This window comes from Amblyomma mixtum, chromosome 1, assembly GCF_055824585.1.
Source record: "Amblyomma mixtum isolate Tamu chromosome 1, ASM5582458v1, whole genome shotgun sequence".
Classification (NCBI taxonomy): domain Eukaryota; kingdom Metazoa; phylum Arthropoda; class Arachnida; order Ixodida; family Ixodidae; genus Amblyomma; species Amblyomma mixtum.
In genome coordinates this window covers 323327761-323348095 of record NC_143012.1, presented here as the reverse complement: position 1 = coordinate 323348095, position 20335 = coordinate 323327761, and the positions used below count along the sequence as shown (strand labels likewise).

At 50.4% G+C, this 20335-nt stretch overlaps 1 protein-coding gene and 1 pseudogene across 5 annotated transcripts in view; one reads left to right on the top strand and one right to left on the bottom strand.

Annotated features, from left to right (window-relative positions):
- Positions 1-20335, top strand: part of NaPi-III (Na[+]-dependent inorganic phosphate cotransporter type III) — a 73555-nt gene that overhangs the window by 16274 nt on the left and 36946 nt on the right. The window lies entirely within an intron of this gene.
- On the bottom strand, positions 5174-6403 carry LOC149372747 (uncharacterized; annotated as a pseudogene).

Sequence of the window (20335 nt, the reverse complement as noted above, 5' to 3'; positions counted from 1 at the left end):
TTCTTCGCTAAGACTTGCCGCGCTGCCATTGTCACGGTACGCACACGCCGAGGTCGCGTGTTCACGCCGCAGCTCCTGCAATCCGGCACAGCACCGTTCATCATCGTGCTTAAGTTCTTCGTGGGCGCTATCAGCCATTGTTTCTTGTTGGATCGACTTTCTCTGTGCGCCCAGTACGCACGTCGGCGGGTGTTTGCTCTTCATTTCGTCGATAATTCGCTTCATATCAGTGAGTATGACCTTGTATTCATCGTCCGCACTTAATGGCTTTTTGGAAATCCGTGACGATGAACTGTCGAGGTATCTCATCGGGAATTTGCGATGTAACAGGTCAACACTGTGTTGGGCGCCGCGCGCCTGAAACGATAGATTTCGCAAATCTTATCATTTCAGGTGCGTGGCGCCGAACGTAGTGTTGCTCACACATATCTGTTACTTGCATGTGTTGCTTAGAAGAGTAGGGACAGCAAAAATTTAATGCACTTCTTTGTTGCGATGCTTCATTGGTGATCAGTGCATGACCATCGCAGTGCAGTAACCCGCAAACGAGAAATAATCTGCGAAAGAAAGATATGTATACCATGAGATCGTATGTTCTGCCATTTCCCACGCTGTCGTGTCAGTCGACATGGTCAGCTCCGTGACGCCAGACATTGCGTCCGCAAACACGGTCACGTTCCTGCACCTTTGGGACGCTAATTAAGGAATCGCATCGCCAGTGGGCTTGCATTTGCGTCACTGCGATTTCGAGCCCTTCCGACTGCATCTTCGAAGCCTGCACCATTTTCTTAGCAGAAGGCGAAATGGCGCGTGATTGGTCTGGAGGACAAAACTCATTAATTGAGCAATGGAGGTCAAACTGTTCTCTTGCGACCGCGTGATCAACACGTCACATGCAGGCCCGTTGGATGGAAGCTGACGTCACGTTTAGCGCCGGACTGGCAGCAATCGGAAGTCGTAGGTTAGTAAAAGAATCGCTGAGCGGTTAGAGCGCGCCAGTTCTCACCACGCACACAGAAGGAGGTAAATGACTGGTGAAATATTGACGTTCTTAATAATTTAAAGCCGAAACGTTCTACTGCCAAGGGGGCTAAGGTTGCAGGTTCGTGTGCTAACCTCGCCGACCCTGCGCTTTGGAGAGGCGTCGCAAAAAAGAAAGAAAAGGAAATCCCCAATTTTCTCTATACGTGTTCTCCCTCTGCGAAAAGAAAACAGAAAATTGGATGGGACATTTAAGCTCCGCCTTAACAGCATGACGCGATGGCCTTAATGGGTGTGATGTCCCTGTATGCGAAATTGGTCATTTTCGACTTTACGTTAATATTTTCCTGGAAGCCCTCGTACCATTCTTGGGGCAATGGTGCAGCGGTTGAGCGATGCGCCACTGCCCTGCGGTGGCAGGTGCTGCCACCTGCGGGGCTTTTGCGACCAATTGTTAATTTAGCCGCCACCTGCCATGGTGGCCAGTTTGCCCACAATCCGAAGATGGGACAGGTTGCGGTGGCGCCATAAGGTCACGTGACCTAGGTTGCTTCTCCGGGAATTTTTCGCTCGCAAAAGCGACGATGCCGATGCGGGATTTTCAGCAGTACGGGAGCCTTAACGCTGCCTCGTTAACATAATGCATTTCTGAGCTAGCTTTCAGCTCCTGGGCAATGCCACCTTATTATGGCTCAAGGGTCCCGTAAGATGTCTCCACTGCGGCGTCCGTCAAGAGATATCGTGATGTATTTGACTTAGTTCGTAACGACACTACACTGATTCATTAGACCTTTATCTTTGTTGTTCTGTAGTCGCATCATACCCACTTCGGGACGCTTGGTTGGACTTGTGCTTCTACATGGTCTTCTTTTGTCTTGTGCGCCTCCGGCGCCGTTTCCTGTCCGGGATTCTGCAGTCGCGTCCGGTCACGCTATCCGCACGGCGTAACCATAGCAGGAGCGCACCGAACATTTGTTTTCTTTGTTCGCCTGCCGTTGCTCCGGTATGGTTAAGCGGATATTTCTCTCGCGGCTGACGACGCCATCTTGAAGCGACGAATAACTGTTTTGACGGGTTAGAGTAGACACTGCACCGAAATAAAACGGGTGTGAACGCGATCATCTATCTGGCTCAAGTTAACCTTGTTCCTCAGTCTGAGATGTCCGATAAGGGCTTCCTATACAGAAGTTCCTGCAGCTCCTTTTAGAAAGCAAACTCATTGACCTCACTTCACCCGGAGTACAGTGTTTGTTTTGTTTTTTTTTAACTATATCTCGTCCGCAGGTGCAAATGTTTCAATGGATTGGCCGCAACAGTTTCGCGAAGCAACCTTGCTGGCTCGTCAGTCGTAATCGTTCTGTTGTCCAAGAACTGTGTAGTGCCCAGAGAACGGCTGCCCGGCTGGAAGTGCTTCCAGCAAGGCTTATTGTATGGATGGAAAACCTTGGAAGTGTTGACACTGCGCTCCACTCAGCTCGGGCACACATGGAGGGCCACTCGCCGGCTGAGTGGCTCGGAACGCTTTGCTTAAGCTAATACATTTTTGCGCACCCAGAACATTATGGTCTTAACGCAGTCTAACGCAGACAAACGAACAGACTGGGCTGGAGCTCAACCTCACTCATATGCTTACTATACTGAAAACACTGGCTATACGCAGGTTTAGGTGTATGCAGTGCTGCGTAACTTTCATAAGAGAATCCTTCTTTTGCGCCTTCTTAAGTGCGCAGCCTTGTTGCACAGTATGTATTTCAGCGTTCTCTCGTGTTACCCGGGCATGTAGTCGTTGGCCGCATATTGATTTGTTCCGGAATACTGCCAATCCCTTTTTGGGATTTTTACAGGAGTGGACCAGATCATGTGGTATACAAATACAGTTTCACTGACTTAAGTTTGAAGTTTAACAATAGGACGATGCGCATGCAACACATATGGCATAGACAAAGAAGGAATAAAGTCATTAAAGAGAATGGCACTTGGGTATCATAAATACATTGGAAGAAAGCACAGCAGTAAAAAAGAAAAAATAGAGATTCATGCCGAAGTAAGTGTTTCTACTCTATGCGCATTGGGAGAGTATACTTGTTGGTTTATTTTTATTCCATGCAGTAGATTTCACACATTTCTCTGATACCACGCAAAACTTCTGCGAAGTGCGGATGCTGTCAACCTCGGCCATTCACAAGCACCGGTGGCAGTGGTCAGCTCGTCCGCCAGTGTTGCCACAGCTCGTCCGTCCGTTCGATCGGCCTAGCATTAACCGCAGGATCGCTTTACTGATCTTCCGTAGACGTCGTTAGTTTAGCTGTCGTCTGCAGAATACTGCGTTTCTACCTTAAAGGCTATGCAAGGCAAACGGAGTGTTTCAACGTCGCAGGATTACGTGAGCACCGCTTAGCACTGGCGGCCATTTGGCTGACCATTGTCGCCGGTTCTCTTCTCGCATGTCCGAACTCGAGAGCAGCCGCACTTTGCGGAAGTTCCTCGTGCAGATATCAGAGAAACCTATTCGAATGTATGTATAATAATAAAAAAGACGATAAGTATTCTGGCACCCTCTAACAATGAATTTTATTATCTGGAGCGGCAGCGTGCCCAGGCAATGCGAGGCGACTGCTTTCCTCCTTTGATTTCACACAGAGCGTTGCGCAGTATTGCATTGTATTGCATTCTATTTTATTGTATTGTATTGTGTATATACGAGTACGAAGCCGTGCAGCATCGATGCGTAGTAAACGTTCGGTTGAAGTTCAGCTAGAGCGTCACTTTCTTGTCCCATTCTTTTGCGTACCGTGCCAATAAATGCATTTAATGTCGAATAAATGACTAGCCCGCTTGTGTAATTAGCTGTGCCCGTGCACCGCATGTAAAAAAAATAAAATTTGTTTTCAAGAACGGAAAGGTGCATTATCAACTGTCTTACTCCTTGTTGGACACCTCAACCGCGCCGTGAGGGAAGGGAAGTAGGAAGGAATGAAAAAAGAGAGAAGATGGTGTCGTAGTGGAGTGCTTCCGGAATAATTACGACCACCTGGGGAGTGAGGGTAAAATTAAATAATGTGTATGCACAGCTTTCCTTCAAGCCTCCTCCTCCAAAGCAGGGTGTGGGTTCGACCACATGGGTAGACACCCTAACCTGGAGCTCTTTCTTTCTTTCTTTCTTTCACTCCTGCCTTTCTTCCTTCCCTGACGGCGCTGTTGAAACGTCTACCGAGAAGTGAGACAATTACTGCACCAGTTGCATTCCTCAAAAGCGCTAATTTATTTAATATGGACTGGTGCGCGTCAAGTCTAGGATTCTGACATGAATTTTAGTTTGGAGGCGAGTGAGAAATATGTGGAATGTTTTAAGATACTGTTAGGGAAATATTTAAGGGGACTATCCTTTTTCATCTGCCACTCCCTGCATTGTCACGCTAGCAGGGACATGATAATCGGTCGACGCCATTGGCTGGGAGTGTCCCTTAACGGGGAAAAACCGCTTCGTTCTTGAGTTCTATCCGACTATAGTATGTCATTAAGGCGCGCTTGTTCCCCTGACCCACTCTGCCCTCTTCCTCTCTTTTACATTGCAGTTATCGTTTTCTTTTGCGTAGCACGCCGCGTTCTCCTCAATTTAAGCTTAACTCTTTTCATTGGCCTCCACGTTTCTGCCCCGTAAGTGAGTACCGGTGAGACAGCACTGATGGATATTGATTAGTAAACTGCCATTCATGATCTGACATTACCTGCCAAATGTGCTCAGCCCCATTCTTATCCTAGTTATATTACTCTCGTGATCCGGATCTGCTGTCACTACCTGCCATAAGTAGACTTATTCTCTTAACACTTCCAGCGCCTCGCTACCAACTGCAAACAGCTGTTCCCTTCCGTGATTGTTGAACATTAGTTTGGTTTTCTGCATAATACTTTTTAGACCCACCATTCTGCTCTGCTATGCCTAAGTTATTGCCCATGCTTTGCAGTTCATCCCCTGAGTAGCTTAGCACGGCAATGTCATTAGCGAATCGCAAATTACTTATGTATTCTTCATTAACTCTTATTCCCAGCTATTCCCAATCCAGGCCCCTGAATACCTCCTGTAAACAGGCTGTGAATAGCAGTGGCGAGATTGTATCTCCCTGCCTGACACCCTTCCCTATTGGAATTTTATGGCTGGCTTTATGGAGGACTATGGTGGCTGTGCAGGCGTTATAGATATCGTCCAGTATTTTTACATAAGGCTCATCTGCACCCTGATTCCGCAATACCTGCATAACTGCTGAGGTTTCGACTCGCTCAAGCTGAAGAGTAAGGTCTCCCATCGGTCTAAAGCCTTTATGCGTCTTCCCTCAGAGGGAGCCTGAGGGCATTCCCAGAGGATGTGATTGAGATGAGCTCTGTCTTCATATAGCTTACACTCTCTAGAGTACTGTGACCTGAGTAGTAGAGGCCGCACAATACTGGGTTCGTAAATGAGTTGGTTTGCAAGCTGCTACGACGGCTTGGCTCTTGTTTAAGGATGAATCGGCTGGAGGATATTTAACCAGCCCTATATTCTATAGTGTTGTGTGATCTCTCTGTATGTAGACACTAAGCGGTCGCGTCCCGTGAAGCCCTCGGCGAGCCCACCAGCTCGGAAAGTAAATCCTCGGGCTAATTCGTGGGCCGCGTCGTTTCCAGCGAGGGAGGCGTGCGTATGTGTCCAGATTATTAGTGTTTGCCTGCCATCCTTACTGGCTTGCAGGATTCTCTTCGCCTCCGGAGAAATTCTCCCTCTGGCGAAGTTCATCACTGCAACCTTAGTGTCGCTAACTATAATTTTCGCTGACATGCATGCAAGTGCAAGTGCTATGGCAGATCCTTCTGCGCTCTCGAAGCAATCCGTTCGAACTGTGCCACTGGCTATAAGTTGGGCTTCTGCGCTTGCTACAAGGTGCATTCGACTGTTGCCGTAGTCTGCGGCATCAACATAGGCCACGTATTGTGAGTTTTTGAAACGTCTCTCAAGAGCCTCAGTCAGTTTCTCTCTGCTTTCCTTGTGATGGACGGGGTGCACTTTTTTAGGTAGTGGTGGAATTATGAGTCCATTCCACACGCTTCGCGGCAGGTCGACTTTGATTCCTTGCTGTCCTTCATAGTTAATGCCTAGCCTATCTATGATTTTCCTGTCCGTAGAACTTCCCTCGAGTCTTTCATACTGCGGCATTCTGACTGCTTCAATAATCTCCTCGAAACCGAAACCGCGTGCTCAGCAGCGGAACGCCGTACGCGTCCCTAGTCACCGCGGCTGGCGATTGTTTCTCTCATTATAGTACCGACCTGCCCACACTTTTGTTTTGTCGGTGTCACTTGCACCGACGAGGGTCGCGCCAACCGGACCGTCCTTAGACATCTTATCGCGGTCGCCCTTCGCTCCCCCGGGCTTGTCGGTCTGGTACATGGCGTAAGGGCAGCAGCTGGGTGCTTTTACATTGCCGACTGACTGAGTCAGTGATTGTCTCTCTCTCTATCTCGATGGACGGCCACGGACATAGCCGGTCGCTATTGCTCTCCGAACCTTGTCTAAAGAGAAATTCTGTGAGAACGGCGTTCTGGCTACACGTGCAGAGGGAGCGAGGCTGAGAGAGAGAGAAGTCGGGGCTGAAACCGCAGCGCTTTATTCAGATGCTCGCTTGCTCGAAAAATAGCATTATCGCGGCGCCGTTCTCGGCCGTGTTCGTGTTTACCTTCTTTCCGTGGTTTGGTCCGGTCGCCTTGTTTGTTTATCCGGCGTTGGCGTATAAGCCCGCCGCTGTCTTGCAGACTTTTGTGTGGCCCCTGGCGATCCCGTTGTCGATTGCGCGATGCCTTTTTATCACCGGGGACAGACGCTAGTGTGAGTCTGTTTCAGTTGAGGTGTTGTTTTTGGGGCGTTATTAGTGAAAACAATCTACTGTGTAATATCCTTCCAGGAAAGCCCGGGGCGCCCATGTTTGCATGACCTACAAGTGCGAGTGTTGTCCCAGTGCGGGCAGAACTCAGCGTAGGTTAATTCCATTACAGAGCTGCAGCGCGGGCAGGCCGTGGCTCGCTTCAAGGCTGCATGCGGGCTTTATTTTTTCGAAGAAACTATTAGCGCATGACGGTCGAACGATCGAGCGAGACTTTCCTCGTAATTTCGTTGGAAAAAAAAGAAGGAAAAAAATGGGACCAGCGCGGAAAGGAAACCGTGTTTCCAGGCGACGGATCCTATCTTGTCGCGAAGGAAAATCGTAAACACGTGTCTCCCGATAATATGCAAACCGTCTCCCGGTGAGAGTTCTAGAGGGCCGACTTGCTGGTGCGTTTGTCGCTAGGGTGACGCTGCATGTGTTCGAACGCGAGCTCTTTGTAGTTCTTCTATGCAGTTAGAAATCGGTCTACAATGGCCAAGCAGTGTGATCGTATACTGACTGCATTCAACGTAACGAATTAAAAAAGGAAGTTATCCGTCAGATATGCGCCGCTGAATTGCGAAAGATCTCCCCGAGAGGCGTCGGCCGGATGGAACCTGTCTCGTCGCTCGGACTTGGCGCCGGTCGGGAGATATTAATTACTAGCTAAGTGCCCGTGTTCCTATTTCGAGCCGTTATATCTTGGCACGAAGTCAGGGGAGAAGGCGCGCTCTTTTCTTAGTTTTAAAATTTACCGCTGCGGAGAATATGAAGAAACTAGGCAGGTGGCAAAAACCATTGTCTCTTGATCTTCACCTTCGTGGAGAAGGTGCATGTCTTGCATATAGTGCCGAGAGACGGTTGCTGTGTTGTACACTGGACCGTCTTACCCTCGCCCCCTGACGAGTCCACTGACGAGGGCTGCACCGATTGCAGGTTCTTAGGGCCCGCTGTTCCTATTCTTGAAAGCGTCATGCTTGCGCAGTAGGGAATGACTGCCGTATACGAACGTCCTTACTTGCTCACCTGACGCTGTTCATTTTTAACTCAGTTTTCATTCCCTTTTCCCCACTTATATCCTTCCTTTCCTTTCCGCAGTTCAGGACAGCAAACCTTTGTACCTTCCCTTGGTCACCCTGCCTCCCTTTCCTTCTTCAAAAACTTTTCGAAAGAGACCGCCGCGGTGGTTTACTGGCTTTCGCGTTCGACTGCTGATCCCCAGGTCACGGTTTCGAATGCCATCGGCTGCGGCCGCATTTCGATAGAGGCGAAATGCAAAAACGCCTGTATGCTATGCGATTTCAGCGCACGATTACTCTTTCCTGACTGTGCCTATTCAAATCGTTCAGTTTGAATGATGGTGCGAAGTAGCGGATTCTGCGTGATCGGAGTCGCTTCTGGACAAGTAACACCATCTATTATGTTGTAAAAGAATTTCACTTCAGCTTCGGAAACGCTTTTTTCGCCAATATATGAGGGAGTATTTTTTGTTTTTAACTTTCCGAAAAACCTTTCAACGCGGAGCTATCATGGCATCCAAGGTGGCGTCCTCTTATCACTACGGTATTTGTTTGGGCTAGTCGGTACATTGTTAAAACTCTTATCACACTGACCCTGCTCAGTAACGGCGATGTCCTCGAGATTCCGCAGCATCAACACTTGACTCTGTACTTGTAAGCGACCGCTTTGTGTGAAAAGATGACGTTCATTGGTCTAATTTTAGTTCCGACGGAGATGGCTGCTCGGCCCAGTCCCGACAGGTGCTGGGCCAGGTGCTGGGCCCTGTCGCCGTTGCCGAGGAGATTCGTTGCTTTCCGGACCCCTCTGAAGGGACAGAGCATGTTCTGAACGATTGCATGCCTAAAGCAGTGTAGCGGATCTTTTCTATATGACGGCGCGGGGTCGATCCGCGCACTGCACCGCGCAGTACCCCAAACCCCTTCGCGCCATCAATTGATTTTTTTTTTTACAAATCAGGAAGTTCAGCATAAAGAGTTGTGTATGTTTGAATATACTCGTTTCTGACATAGGAACGCATAAAACGTATATACGGGATTTTTTATTATCCTGCTTCCTGACTAAATATAGTTATTTTGTGAATTCTTGTGCCAGCTTTCTCAAATTTTGCCAATCAAAGATTTTTTTCGTAAGCAATAGCTATCCTGTTTTTTTTTCTTTGTCTCTAAAAGATCTTTTTTAGCTACGCTACGATATGCTGCAATAAAGCAAAATGTTTATTTTTCTTGGTGAACAATTTTTTTTTTTTTTTGCGCACCACCCTAAAATTGCCTGTTTCGCGGCGGTAAAGAATGAGTCATAGAAGCCCAGGAGGTATAAATTAATCCGGAGCTCTCCAGCGCGCCGTCTCTCATAGCCCTAAACACCACATACCATAATTTTTTTTTTTTTTTTTCTGAGGACAGCTGCTTCGTGCCGCTTCGACAGGGCACGAGCATTGACATCATCGGCATGCAAACGAACTTCGCTTCGTTAATCGGCTTCCCAGTTTCTTCGTGCTAATAGGAGAGGCGCGCTTCTGACGAATGGAACATGCGGTCCCAACTCTGAAATGCTCATGACGCAGTTCTGAGGCAGCATGGTGGCCACACTCCGTAGCTGTCGGAGCTAGGAGCCTGTCTTCGTCTCTGCGCTGTCTCCAGGACGTCTGCGTCCCTTTCGTCCGCCGCTGGCTGGCACGGAGTCTCTTCTCTGCACGTGTTTTTCCGTGCTGTACTCCTGCACTTGGCCGTGTTTTTCTTGGCTGCGCTCGTTCCCAATCGGTGCGGCGGAGTTTGTTGGGTGCAGAGACAAACAGCGACCGACGGGCACCCCAGTGTCTCGACTGGGCCACTCGAACCTCGAACAGCAGTAGCCGCCTTGGGCTTTCTTAACGCCTATGCCACGCACACTTAGCGACCAAAGTGCTGCTGCTGCGGCCGCCGCTTCTGCGGGCGATAAGATCTGCTATTTATGCCACGCTTCGGAGGCGTGATCCCCATGTGGACTGAGTGCGTGTGTGTCACTCTGCTCGCCAAACAGGCGGGTCGGGTCCGTCGTTCCCCCCCCGGTGTGTCAGAGTGTGCATGCACGCTGGCGTTTGACGTCACGCCTCGCTCTTGGGACGTCCCGTAATCTCGGACGGGGCTCGTTTTCCTTGCAAACAGAGTGTTTATCGCACGCCCCCCTTTCTTTTCTCCCTGAGAAGCGTATCGGAGTCGGCGCTGGCGGCGGCGCGCCGGAGGAGTGGCGCATAGTCGCACCCACAGCCGCGCCGTCGAGAGGACGTCTCCTAGCGGGACGTCGCGATGCGATAAAGCGCGCGCTTATCGCCATTGCTCTTCCCGAGCGCGCCGCATCCATTCACGTGAGAGGAGCGATATGCGTGTGATGAGGATGTGCGCTGAACGTATGATTTACTCCCCGAAGGCGTATTTACGAGCTGAAGGACGTTATGGGTGTTCTGCGGAGCGTGGCAGTACACTGCGTATAGATAAGGCTTTCTTTTCATTTTTTTTTTCCTAGACGAGAAGCTGTAATCTTTATCTTGGCGATTGAAATATTGAGCACTATCGGGGTTATCTCTATAGCGCAGGCGCATTCGAGAATTCTTTGCCCCGTTACTGAGAAGCGCGGCAGTCTTTCTAGGCTCGTGCATATAGCTGTTCGCTTGTATAAACATCCGCTTTGTCGATGGTGAGTAACGCTTAGCACTGCTGCATAGGGAAGAGGTTCTGAGACAGGAACCTGTAATAGCTGCCTCTCTCAGTGTGGACACCTGAACCGCGTCGTGAGAAAAGTGATTGAAGATGGGGTGATGAGTGGGAAGGGAAGAGGTGAAGGTATGCCTTACGGCGCAGTTCATACCGAGGCTACATACGCCATACATGAGCGGACAAGGGAGAGATATGAGGGGCTCGTTACGACGTAGATATGAAAGAACCTAAATGCCACTGAAACCGAGGGTTGAAATCAAGGGACAGCCACGACACCTTGGGTGACTTTCATCGTCATCCACCCGAACGGAGTACACTGCTTCCTGCAGGAGCATATACAGGGACACTAGGGAAGCACTCCCCACCCCCAGTAAGCGTTGATGGGGGGGTTGCAAGATTTTTTTTTTTTAGCCGCGACGATAATGGCTGGCGCGGAGTCGTGCTGTAATGCCACAGCTTTTGCAGTTTACGCGGCGGGACGCGGACGGTACGTACAGGCAAACTTTAGCCCTACTGTGTATCGTGGTGGCGGTGGTAAACTTTTAAAAAAATACTGAGCCGTATCTTAGGATTTTTTTGGGTTGACTCTTGGCCTCGTGAAGTGGCCGGCAGTCGATGACGTCCGGCGACTTCCAAAGCCCAGCACACCAGCTGCTTTTGGATAGCTGGGTCGGAGCTGGACACCGCGACCTCCCATCGCTCGAACAGCCAATGACTGGAATGACCTTCCATCCGAAGTGGCGACCATCATCAATCCTGTTCCATTCAAAACCGCCATTGAAGACAATCTGTGTTTATATTAACTCTTTTGTTTGCCCACCCCTCATGTAATGTCCCCTGTGGACCCTTGAGGAAACAATAAATAAAGGTCAGTGAGTTGCCACTCTGATGGCGGCTGGAACTGAATGGAAATCAGCTCTTGGGGCTCCACATAGGCTACACTCTGGCCAGAACAGCCCCGAGTGCATTAGTGCTAAATGGGCGAGGGAGAGAAAGGTGCGAGATTGTAGCTGGCGCCACGTCACCTGCTCTAGTTGAGTGAGTGAGGTGGAGGATAGCGGAGTCGTTGCTCCCTGTAGTGGAGTGAAATCTCGTGATATGTGATCATTCGGTCACGGGCGCTCCCTGACTCGGCGGCTTGCCCTGCTCGGTGCTCGAGCGGTGTCATGGGCGGCTTCGCTGCCTGGATGGCCCGCGTGCGCGGGGCCCATATGGGTTGAATGGGCCTAGTGGGCGGCTGAGAGGAATTGAGAATTTTATGGGCGATGGCATGCGTCCGCCCTTTGGCGAAGTTTCTGATCGTGGTTTTTGAGTGCGGAGTGCGGCATTGGTAGAGGAGATCGCAAGGGCAATTGCACTTCTTCGGCTTCTAGCGAGGTGTACGTTACTACCGATACAGCTGCTAGAGGTGAAAGATTTTGGCCGATTGCGCTAATGGCAAAGGCCGGCTGAGGGGTGTATGCCGCGGCATCTACGTAGACAGCCTCCGTGTGTTGATTATACCGCTTGTGTAGTGCCTGGGCTCTTGCTGCGCGTCGAGGCGGTGGACGGGGCGCATGTTTTTGGGGAGTGGATGCACTGTTAGACGCTTTTGGGTGGCCCCGGGGTTGGGGTATGTAGGTCTGAGAGTGTTGGTTGATGCTGGGGCCTGTGGGGGTAGAGGAGAGGCGTTCAAGTTGTGCCGTACGGTGAGCTTCTGTAAGCTCGGCTAATGTGTTATGTACGCCCATGATTCGTTGTAGGTGTGTCGAGGGAGGTGGAGTGCGGTCTTGTACGCCTGGCGAATCAGGGCGTTGATTTTCTCTTCTTCTGCTCTCGTGAGTAAGAGATGTAACGGGGTAGACCGGCGCTCGTACAGTCATAGCTTGTGTGGGAATTTCTCCCGGTTAAGGGACGTCGCCATAGAGCTATCGTGACGGAAAATTCTCTCGTTCCCTTGCTATCCAAAAAGAACGTTATTCAGGTGCGCGGTACAGCGTCTTCGAGAATGTGACGTCTCTGATTATGTGATTCGATGGACCTTGGAATGGATGCGCATCAGTACGGCTGCAGTTATGCACTAGTGTGCACTGCTCACAGCAGTCAATGCTGTTATCGGCTTGTTCGCCTCGGATGAAGGCGATAAGTATGGGAACCTTCCGTTTATTATTGCGAAAGCAATATTACGACAGGTTTCAGCCCTTCGCGTCGGGGCGGCCGCGAGGCACGTTTGACCTTGAAGGGCGGCGCGAGGTGCGGCGGACTACAGCTGTAGCCGCGCCGCTGCCGAGTGGAGGCGCTGCCCTCGCCGCGCTCTCGCCAGCTGCGGAGTGTGGAGAGGAGGTTGGAGAAAGGGGGGAGGGTATAAAATGCGTTCGCTCGCTTGCCGGCTCCGTCGTTATGACGCCTGATAAACAGAAAGGGAGGCTACGTCGGCTTGACGAAGCCAGGAAACGACAACGGGCTTCGGAGACAGATGAAGCGAAGCCAGGAAACGACAACGGGCTTCGGAGACAGATGAACGCGAACAGCGTCTTGCTAAGCGGCGCGCTCAAGGCGCTGCTAGACGGACGCACCGCGCCTCTGTCGAAACCACGACCGGCGAGTAATAAAGCCGGTCGTGATCGAAACCGAATCGTCTACAACCGGTGATGATCCCGAATGGAACGCTATTGGTGCTTACGCAACCTACCAGGTTTAGCCAAAGCTAAACCCCAGCAAATTTTTTTTTTCTTATTTTCGGTGCCGCGATCAAACCTTGCCGCTCTGGTCGCCACAGAGCCTCCGGGTAAGGTGTGTACAGTTTCGAGAGTTCCTCATTTACGTAAATAGCCGGGGGAAAAAAAATGCGGGCTACCCGTTAGACGCCGACGAGGGTTATTGGACGCGCTTTAGTACGAGGCTTCGCATTAATTTCGACCGCCCGAGATTCTTTACCATGCACCGAGATTCCAGTACACGTCCTTAACAGCTGAACGCGGTAATCGCTGTGAGGCATAGGAGCGTGCGTTACGAGCGGGATTGGTTTCCTCTCGATATTGCATCCAGCCCCCGTTTCATTACACTGCACCTCACTGCCACAGTATCTCGTTTCTTCCCCTACCCTTCCTTTTGTTTTTTTTTCTTTCTCTTTTCCTCACCTTTCTTTTCTTTCATGCGCCGTCTATCGCATCTGGCTATCGTCGTTGATTGTGGAGCACTTAGGTCGTCGCTGTCTGCCCCAAGTAATTGTTCTCCAGGAAGGAGTGGCACAGCGGCCCGATGGCGCGCGACATCGAGCGCGTAATTTGAGGGCGCGTGCGAACTTGAAGTGCGTGTCGCAACCGCCTTTTAATCAGTCATCGCCACAGTTCGGTTTCGATTTACCTGCCCCGCCCGCTGTCGGCTTGCAGCCATGTGTCCTTTTTGTTGCTATCTTTGCGCGACGTGTAGATGACCCCTTCTTTACTCTCTTTCTTACCGCGTTGCGCATTCGTGTGAGGGAAAGGTCTTTTGTGCGGGCATTGTCGATGCGTGTCGGCCCTCGCGTTTCATCGGCTTGTCATCGTCGGTACTGTCCACGTGTGCAGGAGGTCGTGATCTCTGCATCCTTTTGTTTCAGTTCGGGGGCGTTCGGCCTGCATACCAGTCAGTCGCCTCGTATCGCTGATAGTTAATGGAATGGCTAAGATATAGGGCTTTACGTTAGGCGTGGTTCGTTTTATCCCTGTCTCACCGGTTCAGGACTGGAATTCGCAGTTAGTGATAATGTTTTTAACGATTAACTGTGTAGTGATGCTTCCCTGCACCCGAAAATAATTTTATTGCGAACGTCTAGTCCATGCGGAGAACGTGCGAAAGTGATGTGTTCAACTGCGCTTTCGTTCAGTTGAAGAACCGTACGCAAACGCTGCCGACTTTCCTAACGGCCTGCTTAGCTATGGCATTCAAAAGACGCATGCATTGGGTGCGACGAGATTACTGTAGGCAGCTGCTCTGAGTAGAGAACGAAACGGTCATTAAGCTGCTGACAGCTATCTTGTCTGCTTTTCTTAGATGCGGTATATCGCTCAGAAAATGCTCTTCGGTCGTAGTGATGCAAATAAAACCATGCAGCGGTGTTTCAGCCGAAAGTCTGTACGTTCGAGTTCTTTGTTCTGAGCTCTGAGGTTAGTGTGACGTCAGCTAGTGCTCGCAGGAGCTTGAGCTGGCGATGTGCCCAGAGTGGGTCAGCTTGGTGGTTACCGATCTGCGCTTCTCTATCTAGCCACTTCGGCTTTCATCCGGGTACTGGGAAAGTGCTGGAGTGAGCGTTTCTGTGTCGCGTAGACGGCTGCAGCTTTGCGTACAGGTAAAGTGGAACACAACGGCGAGCTACTTACGAATAACATTGCCTGAGCTCTATATCCCAGCTGAAAAATAAAAATAACGAAGAAGCGGAGAGCGTAAACGGCTTGCGTGCCTGACAGGACGGCTGTTGACGAAGAGGAGCACCGACTGGTGAAGCCAGAATGGCAGAACAAAAAAAAAAAAAACGCGGAAAGGAAGAAGGGGAGGTAAGGGGAGAGTGCGTTGACGAAAACAGGGCAAAGCCAGTTCTCTAGAAGATGTTGGCAGAGCATGGGTCAGTTGGCAAATGGCTGCGTGTTTAGAGAGTAGCTGGTAAGCGCGGTCATGAACCACGCACATATATACGCATGCAGTCCCGTCGTCACGGCGACCATTTGCGCTAGCGTGCTGTCTCCGAAATTCGCATTCTGTCTGCCGTATTTGTTCGCGGGATTTTTAACTTTCCGTGCGCTACACGGCGCTCTTTAATCTTCCCCCTGTTCCTCTTTCCGAATGTCAGAAATCAAATATTGCAGCCCTTATGTCGCTGCCACGCGCAAATCAGGCGCCAAGGCTTATTTCTTTAGCCAGTGCCTGGTGAACTCATGTGGGTGTAAGCCGGATTCGAATTACTTTAATTTCTTTGTTATCCTCAGTTCTTGCTCTAGTCGTGTAATGTTTTATAGGTGGGCCTAATTAAACGGTCAGACTAATCCCTTCAGCAGGATCTGTGCTTCTTTTGAGTCGAACTCTCTCTCTTTTTTTCCGTTCGCTTTGAAAACTGCGCTCCACGAACGGGTTACAGATGAGTGGAAGCAGCCCGCAAGTCCGGCGGAAATTTCTCATCGATTTAGCGTATTGAACTTCGGTCCAAACGCGCAGGCGCTTTTTTCGTACAACTGTAGCTTGTACAGCGAAATGGCTTGCCGCTTTTAAGCTGCCGCGGATTAGCGATCGATGCTATGCTGTACGATCCGTGTCAGTTGAAGGCTTTGCAGAAAGTATTAGTGGCGTTCTTGTTTTTTAGATGCTGTAGGCGTCTTTTCTCTGTTTTACAGCGACAGCTGTTATGCGCCTGACCTGCGTTTTGCGTCGGCGTAGTTGTAGCAATAAGTGGCGTAACCAGTGGGCGGTTGCCATGGGAACCGTCTTGAAGGCGGTTACCGGGGGAGGAGGAGGAGCGCATGACGAGAGCGGAGGAATGTGTAAGCAGAGGGTGGTAACCGTTAAAGGTAGAGGGTACGACGAAAGCGTAAGAATGTGCAACCGGAGGCTGGTTGCCATGGTAACCATCCGGAGGCTGGTTGCCACAGAAAGAACTCGGAGAGGGGTAGCCGTGAAAGGAGGAGAGAGAGTGATACCAGATGTCGCTTAATTTCGCGTCACGCAGTGGCAGCCGTCCTGTGAGTTCGTTTTTTTTTTTTTTTCAGTGTATGTGAGTGTGAAATTTTTTACACTTAAAGAAGGATGCATTTAGGGCGTTTCAGTATGTAGAATCACGATGGAAAGAGACGCGAACAACGCGGGGCCTAGGCGCTCCGCTGTTCGAATTTCTTTTCATCGCACTTTTACTTCGGTGATAGCAAAAAGACTACGCTCGTCCATGATACGTTCCAGCACGACTATAACGTCTTTTTTTTTTTTTACCACCGAGTTAAAGCGCGGTCAAAAGAAATTCGAACAGCGGAGCGTGTAGGCACCGCGTTGCTCGCGTTTCTTTCAATCGTGATGGTACATGCAGATGTACTAGTTCAATTAGTCTCGCCTCCTGTCCTGAAACTATTTTAATAAGCTACTTAATTGAACAGTGTTACACTGGAGTAGAAGTTTGGAAATGTCCTTTATACCAGGACCACACCGCGCTTCCAAATGGCCTTCGCCAGCGCCGAAGCGCTTCTGTCACCGGTGTTCTAGTGCTTCTTCATGCTATCGAAGAATGAGCGCGGCTGTTTGGAATTCTCAGTTTTATATTTATTTTTAGTGGGAGGAGGAAGAGGGGGTGGAAAGTGCGCGCTTTCTTATTTTCCCGTTTACCGAGCCCGGCTCGCACTTTATACATCTGCGACGTTCGTGATATTTCGCTTTTGTGTTCCGTTCAACTCGCACTTCCGTTTCGAGCTTCCCTTGTTGTGGCTTTTTTTTTTTCTAATTTGCAGAAAACGGTTGCGTACTTTGCGACAGTCATGTACCGTGCGACGCTCTGAATGCGGTCGCCGGTCTGCCTTTCGTTTTCTGTGTCGTATACCGACCTCCCCTTTCCAAGCCGGTGACCCCCGTTTTGGGTCGCGCGACAGCGGCTGCACGTCCCCGTGCGCCAACTCCAGCGCTCCGCGTCTCGACGTCTGCCGTCCCGAGCCTCCTCCCACGCGCCGTCGTCCCCGTGTGTGTTTGATGACCGGCGCAGCGAGGCACGCCAACCTCGTCGGACGTGCCCGTTTCTGTTGCGTATGCCGAATTGGGCTGTGTCCCCAGGCCCCGTATAGGTCCGTACTTTCTGCGGGGCCGCCTTCGAAAATGCACGTGATAACCGGATTCTTTCCCGCATAGCGGGCATCGCTCCAGCCTCGGCTTATAACGGATATATGAGACTTTTGCGCACGCACGCGTACTTCGAGTTCTCTCTCCCTTCTTTCACTCCCTCCTTAATCACTTTCCTTGCGGCGCGGTTGAAGTGTCCACCGAGTAGTGGTGGTGGTGGTGTGACACTTTTATTAGAACATCCTCTGTGTTAGGCGTTCAGTACGTCCTGGGCCAAGGCGACGATGGCACGTTGCAGCCTCAGATACAGGGAGGCGAGCCAGATGGGCCAAGGGGGGGAGGGGGGGGGGGGGGGATAGGCGGGTGACTGGAAGGCTTGGTTGGTTGGCTTGGTTTATGGGGTTTAACGTCCCAAAAGCGACCAAGGCTACGACAGAGGCCGTAGTGGAGGGCTCCGGAAATTTCGACCACCTGGGGTTCTTTAACGTGCACTGACATCGCACAGTACACGGGCCTCTAGAATTTCTCCTCCAAAGAAATTCAATCGCCGCGGCCGAGATCGAACCCGCGTGTTTCGGGTCAGCAGCCGAGCACCATGACCACTGTGGCACTGTGTAAAGCAGTGTTCTATGTCTGCATATGTGTATGGACAGTTTGGGCACTGAGGTGTGGAAGTGTACCGGTATAGATAAAGTTTGGCTGGTGTATGTAGGAGATTAAACTGTATTCGGCGAAGAATGCGAGCTTCACGGATCGATAAGGACGGGTGTGGTGGTGGTAAATCAGCTAAGTCGAATTTTTGCTGCGCGTAGTATTCGTCGACTGTGCGTTTGTACGCCCCGACCGCCTGCTCCGTCGGTGGGCTCGTCCATGGGATGCCCGGCGCCCGGTGTATAGTTTCGCAGGCAAGCTGGTGAGTCAGCTCATGGCCGGGGATGCCCATGTGACCAGGGATCCACCAAAGGGTCACCGGTCGTGGGCTTAATGCTAAGAGGGCGGCATCTAAGGCCGATCGGGTAGAGAAAGGGAGGGCTCTTTCATGGAAGGCACGCAGAGCTGTATAGACAACGTATTGGGGGGCGGGGGGTAGGGTGGCAAAGTGTGTGATGGCATCGGCGATCCCGTGTATTTCTAGGGCGAGCGTGAGACAGTTACTGCGTCTTTACTTTCCTCAAAACCAATTTTCTTTACGTTCGAGACGCCTCGTCTTTTGAGCTTTGCTGCTGTCGGAGTGCTCAGTGCTTAGTGCAGTTGTTTTTCTTTCTTTTTCTTTTTCGAGCCATTTCTTTAGTGAGCGTGTGTGTGAGGCAAGGGAGCTGGTGACATCGATATTTTATATTCACTCGTGCGAAGCGCGCCACATCCAGGCCGTTCGCCTGTTATCGCTCATGTCATCTGGTGATGTATTGGCCGTAATGCGGCAGGCATTGTCACGGTTCTGGGACGTTGAATTTCTCGAAGAGCCTGTTACCAAGATCGAAGGTTTTGCACTGGCGTTTCTTGAGTGCATGCGCTCTAAATGTGTTGCTATTCCGACATATATGTGCATGTGCCTATTTTTATTTCTGACCTTGTCCGAGTGCATATGGGAGAAAGAGAGAAAAAGCTCTATTTTTCCAGTTTAACTTCGAACGATCTCGAGGTATGCCTCAAGCAGTGTGCGACATTGACGCCATTGCTTCAGAGCAAGAGCGTCGCGTCGACATCGGAACCGGTACTTGGTATACTGTTGGTTTAGAAGAACGTCAATTTGGGCTAGATGGTGCATTATTTGAGACAGAAATGGTAATAGCGCTGCAATAACACGTACACAAGAAAGACTGACACAGGACATTAGCGCATGTCCTGTGTCAGTCTTTCTTGTGTACGTCTTATTGCAGCGCTATTACCATTTCTGTCTCAAAGGTATACTGTTGGTTCAGAAAATTTAACGTCCTGCGTAAGCGGCTTAGGGGGATTGTTTCATGCGCGTGGTTGTGGCGTGGTGCACAGCCTATATATATCAGACAACACGTACTGTTACAGCCCTGTTTTGCAGATCCAGCGCTCATCCAAAACATTCCACACTCATCCTGTGAAGTTTGGCGTTGTATCAGTAGATACGCTCGATCAACTCACGCTAAATGCAGGAAAAAAAAAAAAAAGACAGGCTTTTATGCTCTTCAAAAATTGTTTCTCGCTCTCGTGCACTTAGGTAATCTCGTGCAGTATGATGAGGTGTTTCAAAGTCAACAGTGCGTAGCCAACGTTACTCTTTTACAAAAGCTACACTTGTGTTTGCACAAGCTACACACTCTACTACCGTAACTGGGTGGTAGTTATGGTCAGCTGACTGGAGTCTAGCCTTTATGTGCCGTCGTTGCGCCAAGTGTTGTCTGTGTGCTTCGCAACGAAAGCAGTTCCACGCTTCCGACTGGTGTTTGTTGCCCTCCCTCTTATTTCTGTCGAACGCGGCTTCTGTAACCTAAGGGTCTTATACAGGGGCACTATACATCCATACCCTTTACTGCCTGCTTAGCCGCGGGTGCTGATAACACGAGGCTACTCTGGCACTCTTTGAATTGCTGTTTAGACTCTGCGCGGCGAAAATGTTTGGGACGCTCTGGTTGCGCCGCTGGATTAAAACCGACGCAGTTTTCTTGGCCTAAATGTGAATTTATGCCGAGTTGCATGCAGGAGGAAACGCTCACTTCATTTCAGTGATTGGGGCACGCGTTGCCGGGTCGTACGCGCCGTATCGGCATACGCTCAGTCTTTCTCGATAGTTGAAGATTTGTGTCGCTTCTTGTTCATCCTTCTAAATGTTTGAGGTTACCTGTTTTCATTCGGAATGCTGCGCGCAGTCTTCTTAGAGCTCTGGCCCTCTGTTTGCGTCGAGACGTTGCATGCTTGTAGCGTCAGCGTTAAGTGTCATTACTGTCACGACGGTTGTTTGCATGTGGTCCTAATGCAAGGTTAACAGCGCCGGGTGTGACATTGATG